This window comes from Panthera tigris, chromosome B2, assembly GCF_018350195.1.
Source record: "Panthera tigris isolate Pti1 chromosome B2, P.tigris_Pti1_mat1.1, whole genome shotgun sequence".
NCBI classification, from domain to species: Eukaryota; Metazoa; Chordata; class Mammalia; order Carnivora; family Felidae; genus Panthera; species Panthera tigris.
This window is the reverse complement of record NC_056664.1, coordinates 46,768,027-46,789,492: the sequence shown is the minus strand read 5'-3', so window position 1 is coordinate 46,789,492 and position 21,466 is coordinate 46,768,027. Positions and strand designations below refer to the sequence as shown.

At 33.9% G+C, this 21,466-nt stretch overlaps 1 pseudogene; it reads right to left on the bottom strand.

Annotated features, from left to right (window-relative positions):
- Window positions 1-6,208: 6,208 nt before the first annotated feature.
- Window positions 6,209-21,466, bottom strand: part of LOC102970493 — a 44,985-nt pseudogene continuing 29,727 nt past the window's right edge.

Here is a 21,466-nt window from a genome sequence, read left to right as displayed (position 1 = left end):
ATCCATGAACATGAAATGTTTTTCTATTTATTTTTGTCCTCTTCAATTTCTTTCATAAGTGTTCTATACTTTACAGCATACAGATATTTCACTTCTTTGATTAGGGTTATTACTAGGTTTCTTATTGTTTTTGGTGTGGTTGCAGATGGGATAGATTCCTTGATTTCTTTTACTGCTCCTTAATTACTGGTGTATAGAAAAGCAACTAATTTCTGCCATTGATTTTATATTCTGCAACTTTGCTGTGTTCATGTATTAATTGTAGCAATTTTTTTGGTGGAATCTTTTGGGTTTTCCACATAGAGTATCATGTCATATGCAACAAGTGAAAGTTTGATTTCTTCCTTGCCGATTTTGGTGCCTTTTATTTCTTTTTGTTGTGTGATTGCTGAGGCTAGGACTTTCAGTAGTATGTTGAACAATAGTGGTAAGAGTGGACATCTTTGTTGTTTTCCTGACCTTAGGGAGAAAGCTCTCAGTTTTCCCCCACTGATGTTTTTAGTGGGTCTTTCATATATGGCCTTTACGATGTTGAGGTATGTCCCTTCTATCTCTACTTTCTTGAGGGTTTTCATCAAGAGGATGATGTGTTTTGTCAAATGCTTTCTGCATTTATTGAGAGGATCATGTGGTTCTTATCCTTTCTTTTATTAATGTGGGGTATCACATTGATTGATTTGCGAATATTGAACTAGGCCTGCAACCCAGCAATAATTCCTACTTGATCATGGTGAATAATTCTTTTAATGTACTGTTGTTCAATTTGCTAGTATTTTGTTGAGAATTTTTGCATCCATGTTTATCAGGGATGTTGGCCTGTAATTCTCCTTTTCAATGGTTGGGTTTTTTTTTTTTTTTGGTCTGTTTTTGAAATTGAGGTAATTCTGGCCTCATAGAATGAGTTTGAAAGTTTTCCTTCCACTTCTATTTTTTTAAACAGTTTGGGAATAAGTATTAATTCTTCTTTAAATGTGTGGTAGAATTCCCATGGGGAGCCATCTGGTCCTGGACTTTTGTTTTTGGGAGATTTTTGATTATTGATTCAATTTCTTTGTTGATTATGGGTCTGGTTAAATATTCTATTTCTTTCTGTTTCAGTTTTGGTAGTTTGTATGTTTCTAGGAATTTGTCCATTTCATACAGATTGTCCAGTTTGTTGTCATATAATTTTTCATAATATTCTCTTATAATTGTATTACTATGGTGTTGGTTGTGATTTCTCCTCTTTCATTCATGATTTTATTTATTTGGGTCCTTTCTCATTTCTTTTTGATAAGTCTGGGTAGGGGTTTATCAGTTTTGGGTCTTAGTTTTGTTCATCTGTTCTACTGTTGGTTTTTTTTCTTGTTGTTGTTGTTGTTATTGTTTGTATATTATTTATTTCTACTCGTCTTTATAATTTCCCTTCTTCAGCTAGCTTTAGGTTTTATTTGTTGTTTCCTTTCTAGCTCCTTTGGGTGTAAGGGTAGGTTTTGTATTTTAGACTCTTCTTGCTTCTTGATGTAGACCTGTATTGCAATATACTTTCCTCTTAAGACTGCCTTTAGTGCAGTTTTGGACTGTCATGTTTTCATTTTTATTTGCCTCCATGTATTTTTTTAATTTCTTCTTTACTTTATTGATTAACCTATTCATTCCTTAGTAGGATTTTCTTTAACCTTCATGTATTTGTGGTCTTTCCAAATTTTTTCTTCTGATTTCCCTCAAGTATCATAGTGTTGTGGTCTGAAGTTATGCATGGTATGATCTCAGTCTTTTTTTACTTGTTGAGAACTGATTTGTGACCCAGTATGTGATCTATTCTGGAGAATATTTCATGTGCACTTGAAAAGAATGTGTATTCTTCTGCCTTAGGGTGAAATGTTCAGAATATATCTGTTAAGTCCATTTGGTCTAGTGTTTCATCCAAAGCCATGTTTTCCTTGTTGATTTTCTGCTTAGATGAGCTGTCCATTGTAAGTGGAGTGTTAAATCCCCTACTATTTTTGTTTTCTTATCAATGAGTTTCTTTACATTTGTTAGTAATTCATTTATATATTTGGGTGCTGACAATATGGGGACATAAATATTTATAATTGGTAGATCTTCTTGATGGATAGACCCCTTAATTATGTTAATATGCCCTTTTTCATCTCTTGTTACAGTCTTTGTTTTAAAATATAGGTTGTCTGATAGAAGTATAGTTACTGTAGCTCTTTTGACGTCCATTAGCATGATAGATAGTTCTCCATCCCTTCACTTTCAATCTACAGGTACCTTTAGGTCTAAAATGAGTGTCTTGTAGGCAGCATATAGATAGGTCTTTTTTTTTTTAATTCATTCTGATACTTTATGTCTTTTGATTGGGCATTTAGCCCATTTATATTTAGAGTGATTACTGATAGATATGAATTTAGTGCCTTTGTGTTACCTGTAAAGTTAGTATTTCTGGTGATGTTCTCTGTTCCTTCCTAGTCTTTTTTTTTTTGCTTTTTCTAGTGTTTTTTCTCACCACCACCACCGCCCCCCCCCCCCCGCCCCGAGTCCCCTTTAATATTTCTTGCTGGGCTTGTTTAGTGGTCACAAACTCTTTTATTTTTTGTTCATCTGGGCAACTCTTTATCTCTCCTTCTATTCTGAGTGGCAGCCTTGTTGGATAAAGTATTCTTGGCTGCATCTTTTTCCTGTTTGGCATGCTGAATATATCATGCCACTCCCTTCTGGCCTGCCAAATTTCTGTGAATAGATCTGCTGTGAACCTGATCTGTCTTCCCTTGTAGCTTATGGACTTTTTTTCTTTGCTGCTTTCAGGATTCTTTCCTTGTATGTATATCTTGTTATTTGACTATGAAGTGTCTTGGTGATGTCTGGTGTTTTTTGAATTTGGAGTTCTCTGTGCTTCTTGGATTTTGATGTCTGTTTCCTTCCCCAGGCTGGTGAAACTTTCTGCTATAATTTGCTCAAATAAACCTTCTACCTCTTTTTGTCTTTCTTCATCTTCTGGGACTACTATGGTATGAATGTTATTACATTCTAAGGAATTGTTGAGTTCCCTAAATCTATATTCATGGTCCAATACCTTTGTTTCCCTCTTCTTTTTGCATAATTGTTTTCCATAATTTGTTATTCTATATCACTGAAATCCTTCTTCTGCTTCATTCATCCTCGTTGTCCTGACATCCATTTGGATTTGCATGTCAATTATAGCATTTTAAATTTTGGCCTGACTCGTTTTTAGCTCTTTTATCTCTGCAATAAGGGATTCTCTAGTGTTGTTTATGCTTTTTTTTTTTTTCTAATGCAGCTGGTATCCTTATAATTGTTGTTTTAAATTATAGTTCAGACATCTTATTTATATCTGTATTGATTAAATTCCTGGCTGTCCTTTCTTCCTGTTCTTTCTTTTGGGGTGAATCCCTCCATCTTGTCATATTGTCAAGGTAAAAAAACCCACAAAACAAACAAAGGAAGCTATATCCTACTTCCCCTACAAATAAAGCATTGCAGCACTCTATGGTCAGTAGACTTGGTGCATGTGAGTGTTTTGTGCTAGTCTTCTGGGAGTGAGGCCTGCTGTGCTGATTGTCAGGTGGACTTGCCCTATTGAAGATGTACCTGCAGGGCACAGAAGAGTGGGGTTTGGTGTAAGCTGCTCTGGCCTCCACTTGGTGGCACTGTTTTGCTCACTGAAGTCCTTTGTGCTGATGGGTGGGGTGAAAATGCATCATTCTGCTCTGTCATCCCCAGAGCAGAGAGCTCCGCTTGCCCCTCTTCAAGAAGCCCCCACAGAAGAGAAAACAACCACCTGTCTTATGTCCCCTGCTTCCACCAGATCCCTGCCTTCACCGTCCTATGTCTGAGCTGTCAGCCTGCCTGCAGTATAGCACCATTGTGTTTTATCTCAAGCACTTGGCTGGGTTTCAAACCTCCCAATTTTAGAGGTCATGTGGCATGGACCTAAGCTGATCCTGTAGGAGAAGGTCTTGCTGCACTCTGGCCAGTGCAGGCTTGTCCCAGAAATTGAATGCACAACTGTGCACTGGTTCAGAATTTACAGTAGAGTGCAGCAGAAAGCTATCACCAGGGCTTATTGCCCTCAGTCAGTATCCTTGTTCCTATATTAGTGAACAGAGCAGCTCAGTGGTGCCTGCCAGGTCTTTTGCTCCTGGACAGGCTGTGTCCCTTCTCCCAGATGCACTCCAAACAGGGGAACTCTGCTCCTGTGGGAACCAAGGGATCTGTAGTCTACATTTCCCACTCCTGTGTTCCCATCCTCCACCCCCACTGGAGAACCGGTAGGCCTACCAGGTGTGACCCTGATGATGGCATGGACCTTTGAAACTTAATATTTGGTGCTCTGCTGGCTATCAAAACTTGCCATATTCAGCCCCTCTCTTTTTCCCAGTCAATGTTTTTGGGGAAGAGTTTTTCTTCTGAAATTACCCACACACGCACTTTTACTCTTTCTCTTTTTTTCTCTCTCTTCTCCTCTCTCCACTATCAGGGCTCCCTCCCCATCGCAGCACCATCAACTCTTCTTCCCCTCACATCAACTCTCCACTGCTCCTACCTTCCATGATGTGGTGGTGTAGCAGGATTCTTGCATAGAGAGTCATGACACCGAGGTTTGTCTTTCCAGGAAACAACTGTATTCCTGTTGGCACCATTCAGTTGGGTTCGTACCCAAAGAACTGAGCCCCGAATGCCACGTGACGTAGTCTTTTTTTTTTATATTATATTTTTTACTTCTTTGTCTCCCATATATGGTAACACACAAACATGCAGTCTGATTAAGTGGTCTCATGTTACAAGGTCACAAGGGATGTTGTCAAATACTTGAATAGCAAAGTTGCCTTAAGTTTTTTTTTTTCTTTCCTTAGGGAGGGGACCCTACCACAGTGGTTTTTTTTCATCTCTATTTGTTTTTTTCTTAAGTTTATTTATTTATTTTTTGAGAGAGAGAGAGCATAAATGAAGGAGGAGCAGAGAGAGAGAGGGAAACACAGAATCTGAAGCAGGCTCCAGGCTCCGAGCTGTCAGCAGAGACTGATGCAGGGCTCAAACTCATGAATAGCAACATCATTACCTGAGCTAAAGTTGGATACCTAACAGCCTGAGCCACCCAGGTGCCCCTCACCTCTATTTGTGCATTTTTGCTCTTTAAGTCCTCAGACCTATTTCTTGGGTGTTCAGAATGATTTGATATTTTTCTAGCTGTGTTTGAGGGACGAAGCAGCCCTAAGGTCTCCCTACTCCTCTGCCATCTTAACTCCCACCAAAAGGCATATGAATGTTTAAAGCAAAAGGCTTTAACATTGCATTATAGGGTCTGTAATATATATACTTGCATATAAAAGGAAAACATAAAGGATGGAAAATAATAAGTAAGCTACATTATTTCAGATTTTCAATATTTACATATAACAATACAATTTTAACATTAACTGAATTATAATAGTTTAGAAATGCATATTTTAATTCCCAGAACAAGCACTAATAAAATAAGGTGAATTGCTAAAAACCACAGATGAATCAAAACAGAATACAAGGGACCATTTGATTATTCTGAAAGAAGGGAAGAATGGAGGAACACAGATGAAAAGTTAGACAAAGGGAAATAGAAAGCAAAATGGAATTACTAAATCCAACCATATAGGTAATTACATTAAATATAATTGGAATAAAACTTTAAGTATAAGGTAGGGATTAGTAGGCTGAATAGAAAATCAATATTCAAGCATATGTTCTGGAAAGAGACACACATAAATTTAAGGAAACAATATGCTACAATAAAAAGATGGAAAATTTTATACTAAAACATTACCATAATAATCACTACTATGTTACAATTAGACCAAATGGACAATCATTGTTAGAACTACATAAATCACTATTTACTATTTATTATTCATAAATCACTTAACAATAGTAGAGATTTCCTAACTCAATTATCTTGGCAACAGATAAAATAGAAAAATAGAAATATTTATATATGAAATATATATATAACTTTAATGTTTACATCATATATTTCATATGTATGCATTTCATATATTTTTTTACATGCATTTATGTTATTCTACTCACATTGTACAATTGTTAAACAACCTACAAAAAGTACAAAAGCCTAGTCCATTTTCCAATACCAGGTGAGAGCTAAGTTGCAAAAAAGGAACAGTACCATAAGTTACAAGGAAAGTTTGGGTGTCCTGTACAAGTTATACTGTTCCTATCTATGCAGGCTCCTTAGATCAATGTGTCTTTTCTTTTGAGGACAGGAACAACGAGACTTTGAACAGGTCTGACATTGAAATGCTTCTACTTGATAAGCCTTAAACTCTTTTGGCATTTGCAACACAGTTGTTTGAAATTAACCTTATTAGTTCCAGAAACGCACCACACATAAGCACTCTCCCACCTGGTCTTACAATCTTTGCAGTGAAAATAGCCATATTTTGGTTCCAAAAACTGGAAGTTGGGTTTTCTGAGCAAATCTGTTCCACTGACTTCCCGTCTGCTTGCTCTTCCATTCCTGAGGGCTTGAGACAGCTTCCTCCCCCCAGCTCATACTGGCAAAGCTACTCCCTTTTGAACTCTTCAGAACTTGGAGTTGGTGGTTTCTGGTGCTGCTGGCTGTCCTCTGCAGGACTCCAAAGTACCTTCCTCTCCTGGTCTTCCCCCTCCTTCTGCAGCTGGATAAAGCTCCTATAACCTATCCCTGGTGAATAGACTCCCCAGACCAGCAGGGGTACCTTGTGGCTTGTGCTGCCCCAGAGGGAGAACAGTGTGAGAACCCAGCGATACAGACTTGTCCATCCGCAGGCTCACCTGCACGCCCACCTCCCTGGTGTTAGCCTTGCAAAGCCTCAGGCTCAGGCTGGCATTCATCTGGGTGAGAATGGAATTAAGCTCCAATTTCTTTGAAGGTTCCGTACAATAGTCAGAGGCATTTGCAGGCACAAGGAAACAAGGCCTGGCCAGGAAAGTGGGGGGACCAGTGTCTTGCCTCCAGTCAGGCTAAAATAAATAAATAAATATATATATATATATATATATATATATATGTGTGTGTGTGTGTGTGTGTGTGTGTGTGTATGGAATATATATAAGCAATAAATATATATAAATGTATATATATGTATTTATATATACATATTTAAATATTCATAAATATATATACATATATATGCAATGTATATATGAAATATATGTAAGTTATATATATTGTATATATATTGCATATATACATTGCATATATATATTCCATGTATACATTTCGTATATATATTTCTTATATATGTATTATATATATAGTATATATATAGAAGTAATGTATACGCATCTGTATGGTTTATTTATACATATATTTCATATATAACGTGTATATACTTTGTAATATATACATTGCATATATATTGCTTATTTTTATATATTTCATATATATATTTTGTATATATGTATTATATATATTTCATATATATTATATATCATAATATATTATATATTATATATATCATAATATGTTACAATGATATAACATATATATCATTGTATGTTTCGTATACATATTTTTGTATATATATTGTATATATATAGTGTATATATATATGCAATATATATATGTTGCTTATTTATAAATATATATTGCATATGTATATTTCATATAAATAGCATATATATCCAATATATATACACAACATATATATAGCATATATATTGCTTATTTATATACATATTTCATATAGATATTTTTCATATGACATATTTTTCATATATATATATTTTTTGTATGCATATAACATATAAATATGAAATATGTATATAAATAATATATATTGCATATATATATTGCTTATTTATCTATATTTCATATAGATAAATATGCAATATATATATAAGCAATATATATGCATATCTATATACATTACTTATTTATATATGAAATACACATATATTTCATATATATTGCATATGTATATATTGCATATATATATATGCGATGTATATATGCCATATATATATTGCTTATTTATATATATGGCATATATGTATCGCATATATATGTATTTCATGTGTATGTAGTTCATATATATAGTTCATATGTATATATTTTGTATACACTATATACACACATATATATGAAATATATAATGAACTATATATATTAACTATATATGAAATATATATGAAATTTATGTATGAAATATATGTGTGAAAAATATATGTATTACATATATGTATACGAAGTAATATAATTGAAATATATGTATATGAAATATATGTATTTGTAATATATATATGAAATTTATATGAAATATATATATGAAATATGTAATGTAAACATTAAATATATTTAGCAAATATGAAGAATCATTTTTAAATATAGACTGACATTGAATATTACCTAATATTTTTATATAAAGTCTATTTTTTCTGATACAAACATAAGATTCTAGTTTTCATTAATTAAAATATTTTTTCTTTATTTTCCAGCTTTCAGTATATATGTGTTTGAGGTGTATTTCATAAATATATATGGCTGAGTTAATTTTTAAAACCCAAGTTGAGAATTTCTAGAATGACATCAGCATATGGCTGATTCATCACTCATATCCCACACTCAACTATAACAATTTGTCATCCATCCATCCACCCATCCACCCACCCACCCAAGAGAAACTCTTGCACATTGTTGGAAGAAAAAAATGTGAGTTTGGATGCATTAGAGAGGGTAAGAGGAACATTTGACTTTACTTGCATCACCTCTTCCACCATGTGGCACAGCCTAGTGCAAAGAGTTCTTGGCTCCTGATTTCTCCTATGGGGGAAAGTAAGAGCATATGAATGGGTGCCTGTTTCCTTATCTGTGCATTGTGCTGCCAAAGAGCCCATTTGCTTCTTGCTTCATTCAGAATACTGCATCATGAGTTGCATGACTTGGGGGGGTGGATGGAAAGAGGAAGCAGAACAGCCAATGAGACTCTCAGAGGGCTTTAAAGGGATGCAGATTCTACTAGTAACACAACAGACTCCATCAAGAATCCTACCCATGAGCTTTCAGGGACACAGTTGATAATTGTAGTAGATGTTAATGGACTAATCATGCTAATTTAGTTCAGAAATTGTTAGAATGGATAAAAATTGAAACAAAATCCAACTATTTGCTTTCTAAAAGAAATGTTCTTTAAATATAATGATAGGTTGAAAGTAAATAGACAAAAATATATACAATGCAAAGTAAAAATATGAAGGTTTGCTCTCAGATAATATCAGATGAAATAGATTTCAAAACTGCATGCATTATCAGAAATAACAAGGGACACTTCATAAATGATATAGGAGTTAATTCAATAGGAAAACACTGTAACCAGAAAGATTTGTGCCCAATGACAAAGCTTCAGGATTTATTTACGTCTTCCTTTATTTCTGTATTATTCAATATGAGTTTTTATTTTAAAAAAAAAACAAAACAGCTAACTACAATGTCTAGATTCTGCAAAACCCTTCCTAGAACTCTCCCAACTTCTCTTGGTTAGGAGGTGGCAACACACTCCTCTGGCTGTGCCTTGATTGATGGCTTGCCAGAGTTGCCATCTTCCCTTTACAAAATTGATATTTGTGCTTCAGCTGGGTGTTTTCACCTTCCTCACATCTTCCATTGCTGTAGTTCTTGTCACTATGCTCTGGCTGTCTTTTGGGACTGGCCATATGTTAGATTATGTTTCCTGGTTCCCAAACTAGCCCGTATCCTTATCCTTTTACATTGTCTTATGCTTAGAAAATCATAATTCTCATGCTTTTTCAGTCATTTTATCTACACTCAATGTATATTCGTAGCCCATACCAGTTCCTTTTATTATGTGCCATGAAGGTAATCCCTTCTATTGACTGAAATATAAAATAACTGCATCCAGTGATAAAATATACATGTGTCACATACTGTATGACTAATCTGCAAATAATATAAATATGTAGCACTCATTGTCCTGAATAAGTTAATCAATAAATCAACAATATTTATTTTACTGCTATTATGTATGTATAATCATTGTATGAACTATCATGTATCCAATACAGTACTGCCAGTATTGGACATTAGGCTCATAAGATTTACAATCCACTGGGAGAGAGAAAATGATTAATCATGGTAAAATTAGATAGCAATGAAGTAGATCACTACTGTCCAAAACTACACTAAGGCCTCAAAAAAAAAATTAATGTGAATGGAGTTGTTAAATTATTTCATAGAAATATTATAAATGAAATGTGGGAGTGAGGATCCTTACATGTATGTATACCTGGAGTATAACACCTGTAACTTAGCTATGTTAGCTATAGAATGCTTTTTGTTTAGGAAAGTACTTCCTTTAGCCAAATTGCTCTTTGACTGCTTTTTTTCCTCAGCCAGGAGAAGCTGGAAGAGTTATCAGATTGCCTTATTATAAAGGCAGCTGTGTTATGTTTGGGAAAACAATGAAATCAGGAGAGTTGAATTTATAGCTTTTGTTCTTTCACTTTATACTTGCATAGCCTGGACATTTCTGAGACTTAGCTTCCTTATCTTTTAAGGACACAATAATACGTTCTTTCTAAGCCATAAAGCACTTTTAAAGTATGAGCTGTGATCTTCATTAGCTATCTGACTCAAATATTTTCAATTACATGTAAAGCTAAAAATTGTGGACTGTGTTTCTAGGTCCTAAATTCTACAATAATCTTGGGATGTGAAGCCAAATATTAAATGAAGGAAAACATAATGAATTTTTAACTTAGTGTTATTTCAAACCAATATAGAGTTTTCTCATTTCTTTTTGTGTTTAAAAACACATCTCTTTAAGAGAATATTCAAAAGTATAGTATAAAGAATGCTGAGTAAATTTATTTTGAACGATAATGAATGACATCTCAAGCTAATTGTGGTGTTTGGAATAATATAATTATTGCAGATTTTATATAGAACAAAATCAATACAAGAAAGAATGACATTTTCCTAATATGCGGCTATGTTGGATTGATAAAATTAATCCAATTAATTCATAATTATATTTGTGTTCTCCAGCATGTAAATAATACTAAATTGATGTTTCATAAAACTAGCCATTAAAGAACTTACAAGTTGATTTTCACATAAAAATTACCAGATTGATGAGGGCAAGATGGAAAAACTAATGGCAAAAAGTGACATAAAACATGACTATTATTTTACAGTTAAACAATGTTATGCCATGAAATGGAAAAGGCCATTACCAGCTGGTTGTTAATACCCTAAGAATGCTTTTGTGCAATAATTAAAATGCAAAAGCTAGTCATTCTCATTTTATTGGGTAGGGGAAGCCATAATGTAGATTTTTATAGGAACATTCAGAGTTACTGCTGTTATCCATAACTCTTCTGTCTTTTAAAAATGTAGCCAACAAATGTACATTGTTTTCAGTTGTGCTGATTTATGACATAATCACAGCAATTATAGCAGGGCAAGTCCTATTTGAGAAGTCAGTCAAGCCCTTTTAGCCTGATGCTGTTGAATTACAGCTTTCAAATGTACCCTTGAGTCTTTAAAGTGTCTCTCATCAAACCTTGAATGAAACCAATTTTATAAACATAGCAGAAATTAGGGGTGCTACTACATTTTAAGCTGTCACTTTAGAAGTTTGTGCATCAATTCCAACACATCTATCATTGTTCAAGATTATTTTGTGACTTTAAGAATTATTGCAATGGACTATTTTACATATTCTCAAGGGCAGAAAATCTATTCTATGTGGAGGATCATAATATCTAAAAATAGATGTAATTGTTTTGGAGGCAAGACAGAAGAATGAATATATGAATATATATGTATATGTTTCTATATATTTGTCTATATATCCCTCTATCATTTATCTATTATCCATCTATCTATCTATCTATCTATCTATCTATCTATCTATCATCTATCTATCTATCTATCTATCTATCTATCTATCTATCTATCTATCTATCATCTATTTATCTATCACCTATCTATCCTATCTGGGTAATAGTGAAAAAATCCCAACTTTTAAAATAAAATAACTAATATTCTCAGTGGCACATGATCTACTTTTGTGGCAAAATTATTTCCAGAAAAAGTATTTGTGAGGCATTTTTTAAAGAATTATTACTGAAATAGTTCCCAAAGAAGATACTTTTCTGAAATACGAAGCATAATTTGATATGTAATTTATGGCATGCTTATGATTAAAAGATCTGTCTCACTCTTTTGTAATTGCATTTTAACTAAAAAGAGCTTTAGTTGATTGTAAAAATGATTTGCTTTTTGTATATTTTTAATCTTTCGTTTTGAGATAATTTCGGACATACACAAAGAGAGAACTGAAAGAGAACTGAAAAGTTGCAGAAATAGAACTGAAAATTCTTACACAAAAAGTAATAGTTTCTTTAACTCAAGTACAAGGATCAAAATAAAAATTAACACTGATGCAATACTATTAACTAATCTATAGACCCTGTTTAATTGCCAGTTGTCCAAATTGTCCAATCCAGGATCCCATATTGCATTTAGTTATGTCAGTCTTTTTTTTGTGTTTCATGATCCTACGTTTGAGGAGACATGGCCAATTGTTTTGTAGAATGTCTCCCAATTTGGATTTGTCTGATGTTTCTTGATGATTAAATTCAGATTATGCATTCTTTGTAAGAGTGCCAGAAAAGTAATACCATGTCTTTCTCAGTATATCATAGTAGGAGGCACGTAATGTTTATAGATGTTATTAAGGGTCATGCTAGACAACCTGGTTCAGGTGGTACTTAAAAGTTTCTCCATTGTAATGCTCTTTGTAATGTAATTTTCTCTCTTTGTAAATAATAATTATCTTGTGGGAAGATACTGTTAATTATGCTAATATCCTGTTTCTTATTAAGCTTTTGCCTACTAATTTTAGCATTCATGGATGAATCTTGCTGTGGCAATTTTTACTGTGATGTTGCCAAATAGTGACTTTTATTTCCATCATCCCTTCTACATTTATTAATTGGAATTTTACTAGAAGGAAGAACAGCCCATTTTCCCCTTTATTTCTTCAATGGTATATTTATATTGGCATTGACTCCTGGATATTTTATTCTATGATTCATAGTTCATTATTATTATTTATTTTTGCTCAAATTATCCCGGATTTGGTCATGGGAATCCCTTCAAATTTATTCCTTTCTATATCTCCAATAATTTGTTTTAAGCATTCGCATACTTTCAGGCAACATGAAGTATTCCATTCTAATCTAGTACTTTTCCTGAAATCAGCCATTTTCTCAGAGTCCTTTCATTTTTATTGAAGAATGGTGTTCAGAAAACAAAATATGGGCACTAGTTATGCTCATTGCTACTGTAGTGTTACTGTTCTAGGTCTTCTTAGTGGGTACACATGGACATCTATACCAATATCTATATTGATTTCTATGTATTTTTCTATGTGTTTGTTAAGAATTGTTAGTACATACTGATTCATCTGGTAAGTCCAACACCCAAGGGTTCATTCTAGCCTTCCTCAATTCATATTTATAATTCCTTTCTCCTACAATAAGAAAACTGCATCTCATTATTCACATTCATTTGAAGGTGAATAATCCTAATTTCATAATGACAAAAATCCCAATTTTATAATTACTAATTATACTCTTGTGAGTATAGAGTAGAATATTTGTATGTAGTTCATTTTGTCTTAGCCCGTTAGCTTACAGTCAAATAATGCAAATAATGTTTTACTGAGTTAACAGATTAGTTCTTTTCTTCCCCACACAGTTTTGTGTGGTTTTGTTAGGCATTTGTAATACAGTAAGTTTGCTTTATTACTGCTTGTACCTCATTTTGTGCTTTCCCACATTCTGGATAATTTTAATTATTTACAAAATGTGTGTATATCATGCATATATCAAACTTTACTGTGGTACTAAAAGTCAGAATTATACCCAGAGGCAACCTCAGAGCCATTCTTTCTACCCCATTTTAATTGCACTGATTTTTCTACCATATTACCACCTATATTCTGTAAGTTAGCTAATTATATTAATTTCTGACTTTATGCCTTTTTTCTGTTTTCTTATCTTTTTTCTTTCTACAATCTTCTTTGTACTTGTCTATTTCTTTCTGGAGTCTCCAGGGCTATCAGTTTGCCTATTTCAGCTGTATACCAGCTGGAGCAATCAATCCACAGTCAAAAATAAAGGTTTAAGTTAACATTGCCCCAAGGATGACATCATTTTTAGCAAAAATGAAGAAATTTGCATTTATATGACAACATCATGAGAATAACCTGTTAAAATACGAAAGCATATTATCTACAGCAGGACAAAGAATGAGCAGAAACAAATGATGAAAATTAAGACATATTGTGTGTTCACAGAGACTGCACTATGGTATTTAGCCTCTCTGCCCTTTTTCTAACTCTCTCTTTTTTAGAACTTTCACCACTGCTTGAAATTGTCAACTAAACATTAATTTGGATCTGAAATCTTGAAAGACTTTTAAAACAAAATATTTCAAAGATACGATTAAAATTGCTTGTTATTAATTTTTCATAATTTAATTTTTAATAGACTATTTTTAGGGCAGTTTTGGATTTGCAGCAAAATTGAGACGCAGGCACAGAGATTTCCCATGTATATCCACTGCGCTATGCATGCATCATCTCCCTTATTATCAAAATCACTCATCAAAATGGTGGTTATTTGTTTCTTTCTTTAAAAAAATTTTTTTTAACATTTATTTATTTTTGAGACAGAGAGAGACAGAACGTGAACGGGGGAGGGTCACAGAGAGAGGGAGACACAGAATCTGAAACAGGCTCCAGGCTCTGAGCTGTCAGCACAGAGCCCGACGCGGGGCTCGAACCCACGGACCGTGAGATCATGACCTGAGCCGAAGTCGGACGCTTAACCGACCGAGCCACCCAGGCGCCCCTGTTTCTTTCTTTAAACTAAAGATGAACATATTGAAACATAATTGCCCAAAGCCCATAGGTTTACCTTAGGGTTCATTCTTGGTGTTGTACATTCGCTGCCTTTGGACAACAGTATAATGATTTATACCCATCATTATAATACTATACAGAGTATTTTCACTGCCTTAACAATCCTCTGTGCCCTGCCTATTTATCCCTGCCCCCCCTTCCTACCACACCCCTGGAAATCACTGATCTTTTTTACTGTTTTCAGTTTTTCTCTTTCAAGAATTTTATATAATTGGGACCATACAAGATGTACTCTTTTCAGATTGACTTCTTTCACCTAGTAATATGCAGTTAAGTTTCGTCCATGTCTTTTCAGGGCTTCATAGCTCATTTCTTAGCACTGAATAATATTCCATTATCTGGATACACCATAGTTTATCTATTTGCCTACTTATAAGGACATCTTTTTTTTCTCCAAGTTTTGGCAATTACAAATAAAGCTGCTGTATATAACTATGTATGGGTTTTTGTGTAGATGCATTTTCAAATGTTTTAAGTAAATAACAACAAACACAATTGAAGGATAATATGATAAGATTATGTTTAGTTTTGTAAGAAACTGCCAAACCGTCTTCCAAAGTGTCTGAGACATTTTGCATTCCCACTAGCAAAGAATGACAGTTCCTTTTCCTCTACATCCTCACCTGCATTTGGTGTTGCCAGTGTTCTGGATTTTGGCTATTCTAATAGGTGTGTAGTGGTATTTTATTATTGTTTTAATTTGACTTTCATTGATGATATATGATGTTGTGTATCTTTTTAAATGCTTTTTTTCCATCTGTATATCTTCTTGGGTGATATGTCTGTTAAGATCTTTGGCCCATTTTGTAATTGGGTTGCATGTTTTCTTATTGTTGAGTTTGAGAGTTCTTTGTATATTTTGGATGACAAGACTTTATCAGGTGTGTCTTTTGGAACATTTTCTCCTACTCTATGGCTTGTCTTCTAGTTCTCCTGGTATTGTCTTTCACAGAGAAGTTTTTATTTTTAATAAAGTCTAGCTTATCAGTTATTTCTTTCGTGGATCATATTTTTAGGTGTTTTACTTAAAAACTCCAAGGTCATCTAGGTTTTCTCGTACGTTATCTGCTAGGGTTTTTATAGTTTTGCATTTTAACTTTAGCTCTCCAGTCCATTTTGAGTTTCTTTATATGAAGAGTATAAGGTCTGTGCCTAGATTCATTTTTTTGCATGTGGATGTCCAGTTGTTCCAGTATCATTTTTTGAAAAGATGATCTTTGCTGCAGTGTATTGCCTTTGCTCCTTTGTCAAGATCAGTTGGTTATATTTATGGTGGTCTATCTCTGGGCTTTATATTCTTTACCATTGATCTATTTGTCTATTCTTTCACTAATACCACATTCTCTTGATTACTGTAGCTTTATATTAAATCGTGAATACAGGTAGTGGCAGTCCTCTGTCCTTCTCCTTTAATATTGCATTGGCCATCTGAGTCTTTTGTTTATCCAGTATAATCTTTATTTATTTATTTTTAAATTAACGTTTATTTATTTTTGAGACAGAGAGAGACAGAGCATGAACAGGGGAGGGGCAGAGAGAGAGGGAGACACAGAATCTGAAACAGGCTCCAGGCTCTGAGCAGTCAGCACAGAGCCCGACGCGGGGCTTGAACTCACCGACCGTGAGATCATGACCTGAGCCGAAGTCGGATGCTTAACCGACCGAACCACCCCGGCGCCCCTCCAGTATAATCTTTAAAGTCAGTTTGTCTATATCCATCAGCTAATTGCTGGGACCTGGGATTTCACAGAATTTATAGATCAAGTTAGGAAAAACTGACATCTTGACAATATTGAGTCTTCCTTATCCATGCATGTAGAATATTTCTCCATTTATTTATTTAAAAAATTTTTTTTAATGTTTATTTTTGAGAGAGAGAGAGAGAGCATGAGAAGGGGAGGCGCAGAGAGAGAGATGGAGACACAGAATCTGAAGCAGGCTCCAGGCTCTGTGCTGTCAGCACAGAACTCAACATGGAGCTCAAACTGATGAGCCGTGAGGTCATGACCTGAGCCGAAGTCGGACACTCAACAAACTGAGCCACCCAGGCGCACCTCCATTTATTTTATTCTTTGATTTCATTCATTGAATTTTGTAGTTTTTCCTCTGATAGGACTTATACATATTTTGTTAGATTTATAACTAAGTATTTCATTTTTGAGGTGCTAATGTAAATGACATTGTGTTTTTAATTGCAGGTTCCACTTGTTTCTTATTGGTCTATAGGAAAGCAATATAGTTAGTTTTTTTTTTTATTCTTTAATGTCCATGGGATCAGATGAGCCCTTCTTTCTTTCTTTTTTTTAAAAAATTATTTATTTATTTATTTATTTATTTATTTATTTATTTATTTATTTTTAAATTTACATCCAAATTAGTTAGCATATAGTGCAACAATGATTTCAGAGTAGATTCCTTAATGCCCTTTACCCATTTAGCCCATCCCCCGTCTCACAAAAACCTCTGTTTGTTCTCCATATTTAAGAGTCTCTTTTGTTTTGCCCCCGCTGTTTTTATATTATTTTTGCTTCCCTTCCCTTGTGTTCATCTGTTCTGTATCTTAAAGTCCTCATATGAGTGAAGTCATATGATATTTGTCTTTCTCTGACTGACTAACTTTGCTTAGCATAATACCCTCCAGTTCCACCCACGTAGTTGCAAATGGCAAAATTTCATTCTTTTTGATTGCTGAATAATTCTCATTGTATATATATACCACATCTTCTTTATCCATTCATCCATCGATGGACATTTGGGCTCTTTCCATACTTTGGCTATTGTTGATGGTGCTGCTATAAACATTGGGGTGCATGTGTCCCTTTGAAACAGCATACCTATATCCCTTGGATAAATACCTAGTAACGCAATTGCTGGGTCATAGGGTACTTCTATTTTTAATTTTTTGAGGAACCTTATACTGTTTTCCAGAGCGGCTGCACCAGCTTGCATTCCCACCAACAATGCAAGATATATCTTCTTTCTCCACATCCTCGCCAACGTCTGTTGTTGCCTGAGTTGTTAATGTTTGCCATTCTGATAGGTGTGAGGTGGTATCTCATTGTGGTTTTGATTTGTATTTCCCTGATGATGAGTGATGTTGAGCATTTTCTCATGTGTCGGTTGGCCATCTGGATATCTTCTTTGGAGAAGTGTCTATTCATGTCTTTTGCCCATTTCTTCACTGGATTAGTTTTTTTGTGTGTGTGTTGAGTTTGAGAAGTTATTTATAGATTTTGGATACTAACCCTTTATCTGATATGTTGTTTTCAAATATCTTCTCCCATTCTGTTGGTTGACTTTTAGTTTTGCTGACTGTTTCCTTTGCTGTGCAGAAGCTTTTTATTTTGATGAGGTCCCAGTAGTTCATTTTAGTTTTTGTTTCCCTTGCCTCTGGAGACATGTTGAGTAAGAAGTTGCTGCGGCCAAGATCAAAGAGGTTTTTACCTGCTTTCTCCTCGAGGATTTTGATGGCTTCCTGTCTTAAATTTAGGTCTTTTATCCATTTTGAATTTACTTTTGTGTGTGGTGTAAGAAAGTGGTCCAGGTTCAGTTTTCTGCATGTCGCTGTCCAGTTTTCCCAGCACCACTTGCTGAAGAGACTGTCTTTATTCCATTGGATATTTTTTCCTGCTTTGTCAAAGATTAATTGGGTCCATTTCTGGGTCCTCTATTCAGTTCCATTGATCTGAGTGTCTGTTTTTGTGCCAAGGAAAGCAATATACTTTTGTGCAATAACCTTGTATCCTGCAATTTTGCTGTAATGCTTCTTAGTTTCAGGAGTTCTTTTGTCAGTTCTTTCAGATTTGCTATATAGAAAATTATGTGATCTGTGAGCAAAGACAATTTTATATATTCTTCCTCAATCTGTATATATATTATTTTCTTCCTTGAATTATTGCTTAAGAAAGGACTTCCAGTTTGATGTTGAAAAAGGCAGGTAAGAGGGACAGCCTTGCCTTTTACCTGATCTTAGCAGGAAAGCTTTGAATTTCTCATCGCTAAGTATAAGGTTAGCTGTAGATTTTCTCTGCATAGTCTTTATCAAGTTGAGAGAAGTACCCGTTAGTCCTAGCTTACTAAGAGTTTCTTTGTGAATAAGTGTTGGATTTTGTCAAATGCATTTTCTGCATCTATTGATACAATCGTGATTTTTTTCTTTTTTTATCTTGCTGACATATGGAATTTGGCTCTATTAGTTTTTGTCTTATGTAATTTGATGCTGTATTGTTAGATACATACATATTAAGAATTGTTATATCTTCTTCCAGAATTTGCTCCTTGAATATGTAAATATCTCCCTTATCCCTGATAATTTCCTTACTTTGAAGTCGTCTGTGTCTGAAATTCATATATCTACTCCTGCTTTATTTTGATTAGTGTTAGCATGGTATATTTTCTTCATCCATTTACTTTTAATGTATATGTGTCTTTACATTCAGAATGGTTTTCTCATAGACATATATGGCTGGTGGTGTTTTCTGATGCAATCTGACAATCTGTCTTTTAATTAGTGCATTTAGACCATTGACATTCAAAGAGATTATTGATATGGTTGGATTAATATCTACCATATTCGTTACTGTTTTCTGTTACCTTTGTTCTTTTTGTTGCTCTTGTTCTTTTTGCCTGTTTTTGTCTTCTGCTCTTTTTCTTCCTCTTGTGACTTTAATTGAGCATTTTATACAATTTCATTTCTCTTTTTTGTTAGCATATCATGTTATACTTCTTAAAAATCTTTTTTATTGATTGCTCTTCATAATTCAAATTTATTTCTCATTTCCATAGAAGAGATCAGACTGCTTAGAAGACTCCCTCTGGAACATGTTTATGAAAAGGAAAAAATAAATTCTATTATAATGGAAAACTCTTTTAGTATACCACTTCCATGAAGAATCATTTTTGTGGGTATGAGATGATTAAATATGGAAGAAAAAGGATTGATTTAAATTCAAGGAATAGGAAACTTAATAAGCATGGGCTAAAAAAAATAGGTGGATTTTAAATAGAAAGACGAAGTTATCACTAGTGAACTGTCACTGGGCTTCTGCTGGGTTAGAATTAATGATATAATGACTTTCTATGAATAAATAACTTCATCCATGAGATAAATAAGCACTAAAACTTCAATTTTAGAGGCTATAACTGGTTTGAAATGAAAATATCTACTTCCCTATATCAATTTCTTCATAGTTTTTTTTTTTTTTTACTTTAACTTCCAGAGTTAGTGGATCATTGATTACCTACTGAAGTAAAATAATTATCATTGTTAATGTGGACAAATTTAAGACTCATAGTAAAGACATAGCTCTATAAACTTAAGAAATCCAAGAAATATAACCTCCTATAGAAATCAAAAGAATTATTTTTACAGTACATAGCATCAGTCCTTATCAGACACACTGAAATATATTCCAGCAAAGTACATATATGTGTGTACATATATAACATATCTATCTATCTATCTATCTATCTATCTATCTATCTATCTAACATCTATCTTGTATTTAAAGTGATTACATGTTGTATATATGTTGTATAGATATTATATATCATTGTGTGATTTGTTTATTATTTTTAGGTTAAGGAGTGGAAAGCATCTGTGTTTCTTTCTCATTCTGCAGATTATATAAGTACGGAACAAGAAGTTGAATCAGATAGCTATATGTTCAGTGTTACTTTAGTCACTGCCTACAATCAGTTCCAATCACTCGTGTTGAAATCATATTTCTAAAGTATCATTGTCTGTTTTGCAAGGGTTTGATGGAAATATTTAGCTGAGTACCAAGTTACCAAAGGGCCAACATCTAATTTTGTTTCAATATTAAATATACGTTCCTGGGGGCATCTGGGTGGCTCAGTTGGTTAAGGGTTGGACTTAGCCTCAGGTTATGATTTTGCAGTTTGTGGGTTCCAGCCTGGAGCCTGCTCAGATTCTGTGTCTCTCTGCTCCTCCCCATCTTGTGCTTTGTCTTTCTTTCTCTCTCTCCCTCAAAATGTGTGAACATTAAAATTTTTTGTTTTAAAAAAGTATACCTTATTGCTGCTTGTTCTCTATTTAAATGTTGTTTGTTTTTGTCTCTCTTGCCTTTTAAAAAACTTGTAAAATATTTATTAGTGTTTCTTTTTATTTTTTATTGGTTTTTTAGCTGTGCCTCTGTGTGTTTTTTGTAGTGGTTAAACTATAGATAACAATATGTAGACTTAATTTATGACAGACTAACTTAATTACCATTATATCATTTCATTAACTACATAAGAATCTTAAAATCCTGTAATTCCGATCATTGCCCCGAATACCTTTATTCTATTGGAATATAATTTACTTATAATATATATTAATATTTCTTGTAGTGCAGGTCTGCTGCTAATTTCTTATAGTTCAGGTCTGAGCTTTCGTTTGTTTGAAAGTGACTATTTCACAGTTATTTGTGAAAGACAGTTTTAGTGGACATAGAATTATAGGTTGCAGGGTTTTGTTT